The sequence below is a fragment of the Salvelinus sp. IW2-2015 genome, linkage group LG15 (assembly GCF_002910315.2).
Source record: "Salvelinus sp. IW2-2015 linkage group LG15, ASM291031v2, whole genome shotgun sequence".
NCBI lineage: Eukaryota > Metazoa > Chordata > Actinopteri > Salmoniformes > Salmonidae > Salvelinus > Salvelinus sp. IW2-2015.
In genome coordinates, this window is record NC_036855.1 from 3,041,622 (window position 1) to 3,051,564 (window position 9,943).

The following is a 9,943-nucleotide window of genomic DNA, read 5'->3' on the forward strand; positions in this document are numbered from 1 at the left end:
TACGCATTGATCAATCTCAACGTGGAACTTTATTTGTCTTGTTGCCCAGTTGGACTTTGATACCACCCAACGGAACCTTAGCTGCCTTTTGCAAGACGTGTCAGTTTATGTCTCTGGTTCTAAGATACTATTTCCTAACCTACAATCTATAGTTATTGCACTTGTAAACAGATATTTGGTGTTTCACCAAAATAAACTACTATCCAAAACCCAATAGTAAAGTCTTGCATGACTCATTATGGCAATTTACTTGTACAGCTTGAATTATTTTACTCTTAGCCATTAAACATTACATAACAGCAGCAGCCATGGAAAATTTTTTCTTATATACAAAAACGAAGACATGAGAAAAACTGATGATATGATTATCAAGAATCAATTGTTCAAAGTCCCCTTGAGACTAGTACAGAGGGTATATATATGTACATCAAGCATCTCACCGGCATACAGAAACACAAAGATATGTTCCTGCCCTATGAGTGTCTGTTCTGCTTGTGGACAAGGCTACTTTATTTAAATTGTAGCCTATAAGCCAATTCTGATAGCTGTAAATTGTATTCATTTTGTTATTTTTTAACTGAGGATAAATATACCCAGCACTCCAATGAAACTCTGTTGTTTGCTTTATCGTGAAATGATTGACTGTGTCCTGGTTCCACCAGCTTGGGCGACTGAATCACGTCGCACAGACAGAACGTTGCCGGTTGGTAAAGGGGACAAAAACTAAAGGGGTATTTGAGGTTGCTAAAAATATATTTACCAATCTTTCGACCAAAAGACAGAAAGGATATTCTAATATCATTAATCAATTTGCATTCCCTCATTGTTCCGCTCTTTCTTGTGGGAGAAATATGAATGTTTTTAGGTTACGATGAGTCAATTTTAAACTCCATTCATTCAACATGACACCGGGTTCTGCCAGCTGACCCCACGGCATTCTTGAGCGTAAATTAAAAATTACCATCTTCTTAAAGGCTGAGAAAAAGCACCCTCATTAACCTTTATACGACACTACTTTTGACCAGGCTACATCGGGCTCTGGGTCACACAAGTAGTGCCCCCTATAAAGGGAAATAAGGTGTCATTTGGATGCACACAGACGTCTCTGCATCTTGCTAAATGTAGAAATATATGAATTAACCATATATTCCTGTTGGAGACGTAAGTATCCAATAGCCAAGATGAAAGCAAGGGGAGAAAGATTTTATCTGCATATTGGTTCAGCAACCTGGTTGTTTTTATCTTAACAAGATTATTTCGAGGTTTTAGTTTCACAGGTTAGTAGCATTTCAGAGACTACAATAATTAACTGATTATGACATACTAGGTAAGTGATTGACTGATTTCTCTCAACAAGCTGAAAGCACAACTGTACGTCGCTCTGGGATAAATTAGTTGTCTTGTATAAATGTCCCAAAAGTCTAATGTATATTATAATGATTATCAAATGTTAGCTAAAATTGTCCTTTCTAATCGGGTTTCCTTTTTAATCTAAATGGGGACTTTCTAGAGCTGGTACAGAATATGGTGTTAAAATCAGCATGTTAATAAACCAGCTCCTCTATAAATAATATGGGGGATATTATTTAAAAAGTCAGTTTTTGGTAAAAAACATTATAATCAACAGCTCTCACTCCAATCCTGACAACGACGGTACACCTTTTTAAAAGGCCTTTACCACGTCCTCCAAATGCGCCCAGAGATTTGTTTTCAATACAGAGGTGGTGAAGTTGCATTTATATGTAAAACAGCTGCCTTCTCCTTGGCCTCGCTGTCAGAAAAGTTTATCCCATTCACTAAAAAGTTGCTGTGATTACTAGAGGAAGGGCACGGGCAGCGTTGCCTGTCTCAGCAGAATTATCAACAGTGGCTATCAATAAACAGTTAGAGCCACAGCTACTGCTCTAAGACAGAGATTAGGAGACGCCAGCTGCTGGTAGCACTTACTAAAGGAAATGTCACTTGAGAAAAGTGCCGCCTTGGATAGCTGCAACACCACGCAGAAATGCTTGTGTTTGCTGCCGAGAACAGAAGCAGGCGCACACACACACATCACACCGCGCTACTATGTACACGCGTACATACACATAACACTGCAGACATACGTGCAAACACCATACAATCTTCAGGGACAAGGGGTTCCTAGAAACAATGTTCTGCCAGTCAGTATACATGCTCCCAAAAATGCCAGGCTAGTCTCTTCCGATATTATCTCATGTCAAAAAAGTAGTCAATCTACGTAAAGATAAGCTGCAATTGTTGATGCTACCACAGTTACGACGCCACCCACGGATAAACTTGGTGGCTCAGAAAAACATAGCTATTGTTCATCTTTGTCTAACTATCCAGGAATAGACTATTCTGAAACCGTAAATTATGGACACTTATCTATATTACATGTTACATTTGCCAAAATCTGAAGGAAACACCAACAAAAGGTTCTAATTTAGGGTGTTGGGCCACCACGACGGTCAGAACCAGTTTTCATGCGGACATAGACAATTCTACAATTGTCTCTTCAAAACTATTTGCATGGATGCAGCACCTTTCTTCCATGATAAAATTCCATTCATAAATTGTTTAATTAACTCAAGTACTCATGCCTGTAGTTGGTAAAGCACCTGCTTCAAATATACTTATGTTTCCCTTCATTTTACTCAAGTGTTTTCCGTTATTTGTCAGTTAACCTGTACATGTCTATTTCAGGAGTTGTATATATTAAAAGATAGCTCAATGTATCCTCATTTGCCGGGGCATTTCTGGTAGATTACTATCACACATGAGATCAGTCATTTTGTAACTGTGAATTGCCTATTTGGTTTAGAGAAGAAGTTTAGTTAGTGGGAAAGAATCCCACTGAATTAAAATCAAGCATAGCCTAATTGTCTCCCAAGACCATTGTTTTTTCCAACACTGATTCATTAGACCGAAAAATAAAGTTGTGACCAGAATCTGCGAATTTTAATTTACATTGAAAAATCAATTGCCTGATATAAACCACGGGCCAATTACTAATTAGGATGTATTGGAGGCACTTTGTTGAATGCACATCAACACTGTTCCTGCTCGCTTTCTTTTTTGTTTCAGTTTTTTAAAACTCTTCTTATGTCACACTTCTGGAAACAAAAATGTTAACACACAGATTAGTAGCTGAAGGTATTTATTGTGATCAATAAAGGGAAGAGAAAGTTCAAATGAATAAGGACTTCATGCACATCTAATCAGTACTAAAAACTGCATTATCCTATCCAACCTGAACACAGCAGATTAATCTTAACTTGTTGCCTCTTTTTGTACTGTAATCTAAATTTCCCAATCATTTCTTCTCTTCTTACACGTGGCAATCTGTCTATGCTGGAATTTTGTAGTAAGATTGCTGCCTTCACTTACAACAAATTAAACAGAACAAAGTCAATTACTTAACTTTCACTAAGTTAGACAGGGAACGGGGCTGAGTGGATTTTCTCAACAACTCATCCCCATCAATGAGGAGATTCTAGTCTTAGTTTTGTTCTTTCGAGTACCAAGTCTGGAAAACAAGGCAGGACTGGAGAGACCACAAGTTGTGTTCTTCTCTAAATTGTGTTTATTTCAGATTTTCAGATATTGTTTTGTGTGTTGAGCTCTGTCTGTCTGTCTGTCTGTACTGTCTGTTTGCGATGAGAGAAGGAAACGGACATTGTGGAGGATAGCTACGTGCATTTTTTTGGGAGATCTGATTTATCTATGAATCGTACGAGCATTCGGGTCTGAGAGCAGCCGAACATGTTTTATGTGCAATTATATTTAAGATAGGACATTGAGGCCATTTTATTCAGATGAATTTACGATCTGGAGAAAACCTTTAGAGAATGTTTTTAGAAATGGATCATGATGAGAAGAGACACATTAATGCGATTTTATGATTTTATTTAGATATGTCGATTATAGAATTTTAGGAATATAAAGATGATAGATTAGATTATTTGAGGATTGCTCAATATTTATCTGATGAGTGAGGAGACGAGAGCCTGAAGACGAGAGCAGTGACGGGAAATGATGATTTACGGAGGGAAGAGGGAGAGATGAGCGAAAAGAGTCAGAATAACCGAGAGGGGGAAGATTATTCGTGTGAATACCATTATAAGATGGACACTCCTATTTTTATGAGAGATGAACACGAAGCGGGCCGATTGAGAGATAGATAAATCTAATTCAACAAGGATTATATCTGAGAAGCGAGAGAGACGGGCAGCAGAATCGACGGAAGCACTGATCGAGAGAAGAGAGAGTGCATTCATTTTTTTGATGTAGCGATTGAGAGAGTTGAGCTGAGAAGAGAGAAGCAGATGAGCCATGTGGAGCTGCGAGAGAGAGTAAAATACATCCGATTATGTTCCATTTATTGATGAAGAGCAATCGAATTGGAGATGATGGGAGAAGGAGATTGACGGCGAGAGCGCCGGAATTTGATGGAATATTGCATAGGAATGGGAGATCGAGAATTAAAGAATGAGTTATTTAATGAGTGAAATTAATTTATTTGACGGACCAGCATTTCAAAGAGGAACGAAGAAGCATCACGGAAAAGATAGACATTTTCTTTTTAATGAATTTAATGAAGATTTGATGAGACGAATATTATGAGAGCTGTGGGGAATTTGAGATTCGTAATAGAGAGGAGGAGAGATGAGATTTGAGAGGAATATGACGAAGAGAGGAGGATATTAGAGGAGAAGATGAATGAATGTGAATTTGGGAGATCGGAGAAGAGAGAAGAGAAGAATTTTTTTAGCATTTTTTTTTTGACGTGTAGAAGATGATATGGAGAGGAAAATTGGATTGCGAGGGTATTAGAAGGGATGAGGGAGAATTGAATTGAATTTGAGGAGAGAGAGAATCTTATAAGTGGGGTTGATATAGATGAGGTATTTTTTCGCCGTGAAGAGGGGGGATATGCGAGCGAGAGATGATATTGTATTTGTTTAGAGGGGGAATTTTGTGAGAGAGAAGAGAGAGAGAGAGAGATGAGAGATTTTTAATGAGAAGATACGTAATTATATATATGCCTATTTTTATTAATACTGAAAAATATTTTTTTTTTTTCAATCATTACATACATTATATTTATACAAATTAATTTTATACTGGAGGAGGGCGGGGAGGGAATTTTGATTATGAATGTTAGGATTTAGGAGTGAAGGGAGAGAATTTGGTACCTTTAGATGACAAGTTTATTAGACTGTGCTGGACTCATTTCTTAGAGAGATATTGTAGAGGAGGGATATTTCCCTGATATCTGGAGGGCGAGAGGAATTAATGTGAGAAAGAGGATGGAGGGACTTGAGAGAGAGTGGAGAGAGGATTTTTCGATCGAGATTGAATTAGAGGGCATTTTTGAATTGATATGAATTTGAGACGAGAGAGACTAAGAGAGAGGAGAGAGGAGAGAGATGAGAAGTTGTATCTTCCCGCGCGGAGAAGAGGTATACGGATGGTTGGTCAGAGGAGAGCGAGATGAGGATCTGACTGGAGCGGATTTTGAAATGGACTATAGTGAAATTTTAATTTAGGGCGAATGAGTTTTGTTGAAGTGAGCATACGCCGCATTGAATTAGGTATTTTTTTATGATGAGAGCTAGAAGTGGAAGAGTGAATTGGATGGGAATTTTTTCATGACGATTGTTTGTTATTGAGTATTTTTTTCGAGGCGGAGATTCCTGCCATCATGATCCGGAATCATATTTGCAAATTTTTGAGCCATCGCGATTGAATGTAGGATGGTGAAATGAGAGGCGATAATAGACGGAGCAAGTGAGAGTGAGAAGCAGTTTGACGAGAATTTGAGAATTGTGAGATGGAGAGAAAGAGGAACGGAGAATATTATGAGAGACGAGAGAGTCCATATAAGGAGACAAAAGAGAAGATCGATTGAGGAGAGAGTTAATTTGAGAACGAGTGGACGGATGATTTTTAGAACGACAGACGATCAATGAGACGAAGCCTCCGCAGAAAGGGAGGCATATGGCGAGATGGCTGATTCTATCATATTCAATGTTTCATCATGATGAAACTGAGAAATGAGATATGAGAGAATGATTTTTTTGGAAAGCAGTGTGTTTACTCATTGTTTGTAAAATATATTTTTGATGTCATGTATCGGGTTAGTCCTTGCCGTTTATATCCTGTCTATGAATATGGAGTGGTTTAACCATTTTGTCCAAGCTCCTTAGCTGTTTACCGTAACAGTGACGGGGTCTCTGCTTTGTTACTGTTATTGACTGCAGATTGCTCCTTAGCTGTTTACCCGTAACTTGGATCCCCATTAGTTCCTGCCAAGGCAGCAGCTACTCTTCCTGGGGTTTATTATAGATCAACATTAGTTCCTGCCAAGGCAGCAGCTACTCTTCCTGGGGCCGACAAAACAAAGGCAGTTATACAATTTGACAAGCATTACAATATATTCATTACATTCATTAGAATTCACAACACACTAAGTGTGTGCCACCAGGCCCATACTCCATTACCACATATCTACAACCCAAAATCCGTGTGTACGTGTATGAATAGTGCATATGTTATCATGCTTCACAGTCCCCGTGTTCCATAAGGTGTATTTGTATTTGTTTTTCAAATCTGAATCTACTGTGTGCATCACTTACCTGATGTGGAATAGAGCTCCATGTAGTCATGGCTCTATGTAGTACTGTGTGCCTCCCATAGTCTGTTCTGGACTGTGAAGAGACCTCTGGTGGCATGTCTTGTGGGGTATGCATGAGTGTCTGAGCTTTGTGCTAGTCGTTTAAAAAGACAGATCTGTGCTAATGTCAGAATGTCATATAATGTGAAAAGCTGCAATGAAGTCTAACAAAACAGCCCCCACAATCTTTTTATCATTTATTTCTCTCAGCCAATCATCAGTCATTTGCAGTACGTTTGCAGCCAGACTTATTTGCCATTCCTTTTGCCTCATCCCTCTCAACCATACCATTTTTCAATTGCTCGTCAATCCAAGAGGATTTAAACGTTTTTACAGATGGTGTCCAAGATGGAGTAGCAGTCGGACTTGTGTTTTGCCTTGTCCCATCCTGTCCCGTGTATATATCGTTTTCTTCGTTTATATATCATATATATTTTAATCTCACTTTCCATCTTTGGACTGAATATACTCTCCTGCAACCCGCCTCACCCAATGTGGTATGGATCTGCTACTTTCGAACCGGAACCCCCATCAGAAGCTAGCCAGCTAACTAGCTAGTTGTCAGTTAGCCACTGCTAGCGGTCCTCACCGTTAACCCGTACATCAGCCAGCCTCAGCCCGGCCAATTCCTGCCAGTCTGCACAGCGCAATATCAACCCAGAGCATATCGGACTGCTTTATCTCTACCACATCTCCGGATTCCTACCGCAAGCTCTGAACYTTTACACTGGATYATCGCAGCTAGCTAGCTGCTATCCGAGTGGCTACTCCTGGCTAACGTCTCTGTCCTGAAGCAAGCACCAGTTAGCCTGGAGCTAGCCTCGAGCTAGGCCCCTCTCCCGGCTAGCCGAAGAGGTCCATTTCCAATTCTTGGGCTACAATACCTCTTTTGCCAATTGGCCTGGACCCTTTACTGCCGACACGGAACCCCGCTGATCCATCACGATTGGTCTGCCACCGTAACTGTCCGAGGTGGTTTCAACAGGCTCTTCCGTTGCGACATCGCTGGAGGCCCATCTGCTCTCCCCGGACTGCTAGCTATCTGAATCCCTGTGTCTCCAGCACGCCTAGTGGAGTAGCGACTACTGAATTGGCTCCCTGACTCATCTATTGCTACTCTCTGGACTCAATGATCACTCGGCTACACATGCCTCTCCCTAATGTCAATATGCCTAGTCTATTGCTGTTTTGGTTAGTGATTATTGTCTTATTTCACTGTAGAGCCCTCAGCCCTGCCCAATATGCTTTAGATAGCCCTTTCGTTCCACCCCCCATACATGCGTTGACCTCACCTGGCTTAACGGGTGCCTCTAGAGACAAAACCTCTCTCATCGTCACTCCATGCCTAGGTTTACCTCCACTGYACTCACATCCTACCATACCCTTGTCTGTACATTATGCCTTGAATCTATTCTTCCGCGCCCAGAAATCTGCTCCTTTTACTCTCTGTTCCGAACGCACTAGATGACCAGTTTTTATAGCCTTTAGCCGTACCCTTATCCTACTCCTCCTCTGTTCCTCTGGTGATGTAGAGGTTAACCCAGGCCCTGCAGCCCCCAGCACCACTCCAATTCCCCAGGCGCTTTCATTTGTTGACTTCTGTAACCGTAAAAGCCTTGGTTTCATGCATGTTAACATCAGAAGCCTCCTCCCTAAGTTTGTTTTATTCACTGCTTTAGTACACTCCGCCAAACCTGATGTCCTAGCCGTGTCTGAATCCTGGCTTAAGAAGGCCACCAAAAATTCATAAATTTCCATCCCTAACTATAACATTTTTCCCGAGAAGATAGAACTGCCAAAGGGGGCTGAGTTGAAATCTACTGCAGGGATAGCCTGCAGTGTTCTGTCATACTATCAAGGTCTGTGCCCAAACAGTTCGAGCTTCTACTTTTAAAAATCCACCTTTCCAGAAACAAGCCTCTCACCGTTGCCGATAGTCGATCATTTCAATAAGAATTTTTCTATAGCTGGCCATGCTTTCCACCTGGCTACCCCTACCCCAGCCAACAGCTCAGCACCCCCTGCATCAACTTGCCCAAGCCCGCCCTCCCTGCTTCTCCTTCACCCAAATCCTGACAACTGATCCAGACARCTTTTGAGCTGCAAAATCTGGATCCCTACAAATCAGCTGGGCTAGACATTCTGTACCCTCTCTTTCTAAAATTATCCACCAAAATTGTTGAAACCCCTATTACTAGCCTATTCAACCTCTCCTTCATATCGTTTGAGATCCCCAAAGATTGGAAAGCTGCCGCGGTCATCCCCTCTTCAAAGGGGGAGACACTCTAGACCCAAACTGTTATAGACCTATATCCATCCTGCCGTGCCTTTCTAAAATCTTCGAAAGCCAAGTTAACAAACAGATCACCAACCATTTCGAATCCCACTGTACCTTCTCCACTATGCAGTCTGGTTTCCGAGCTTCAATGCCATTCAACACTCCTTCCGTGGCCTCCAACTGCTTTCAAATGCAAGTAAAACTAAATGCATGCTCTACAACCGATTGCTGCCCGCACCCGCCCGCCCGTCTAGCATCACTACTCTGGACGGTTCTGACTTAGAATATGTGAACAACTACAAATACCTAGGTGTCTGGTTAGACTGTAAACTCTCCTTCCAGACTCACATTAAGCATCTCCAATCCAAAGTTAAATCTAGAATCGGCTTCCTATTTCACAACAAAGCCTCCTTCACTCATGCTGCCAAACATACCCTCGTAAAACTGACTATCCTACCAATCCTTGACTTCAGCGGTGTAATTTACAAAATAGCGTCCAACACTCTACTGAACCAGGTTGCATGCATTGGTTACAGTTGAAGCTTTTTCTTGAGTGGGCAGCTTTATGAAAGGCAGTCAATATTTAAGTCACCCAGAAAATATACCTCTCTATTTGTATCACATACATTATCAAGCATTTTCACACATTATCCAGATACTGACTGTTAGCACTTGGTGGTCTATAGCTGCTTCCCACAAAAATGGGCTTTAGGTGAGGCAGATGAATCTGTAGCCACATTACTGCAACAGTATTTAACATGAGATCCTCTCTAATCTTTACAGGAATGTGGTTCTGAATATAAACAGCAATTCCTCCACCACTGGCATTTCAGTATTTTCTGTAAATGTTATAACCTTGTATTGCTACCACTGTATCATCAAAGGTATTGTCTAAGTGAGTTTCAGAGATAGTCGGAATATTAATGTCATCTGTTACTAGCAAGTTATTAATTTCATGAACCTTGTTTCTTAAGCTACATATGTTA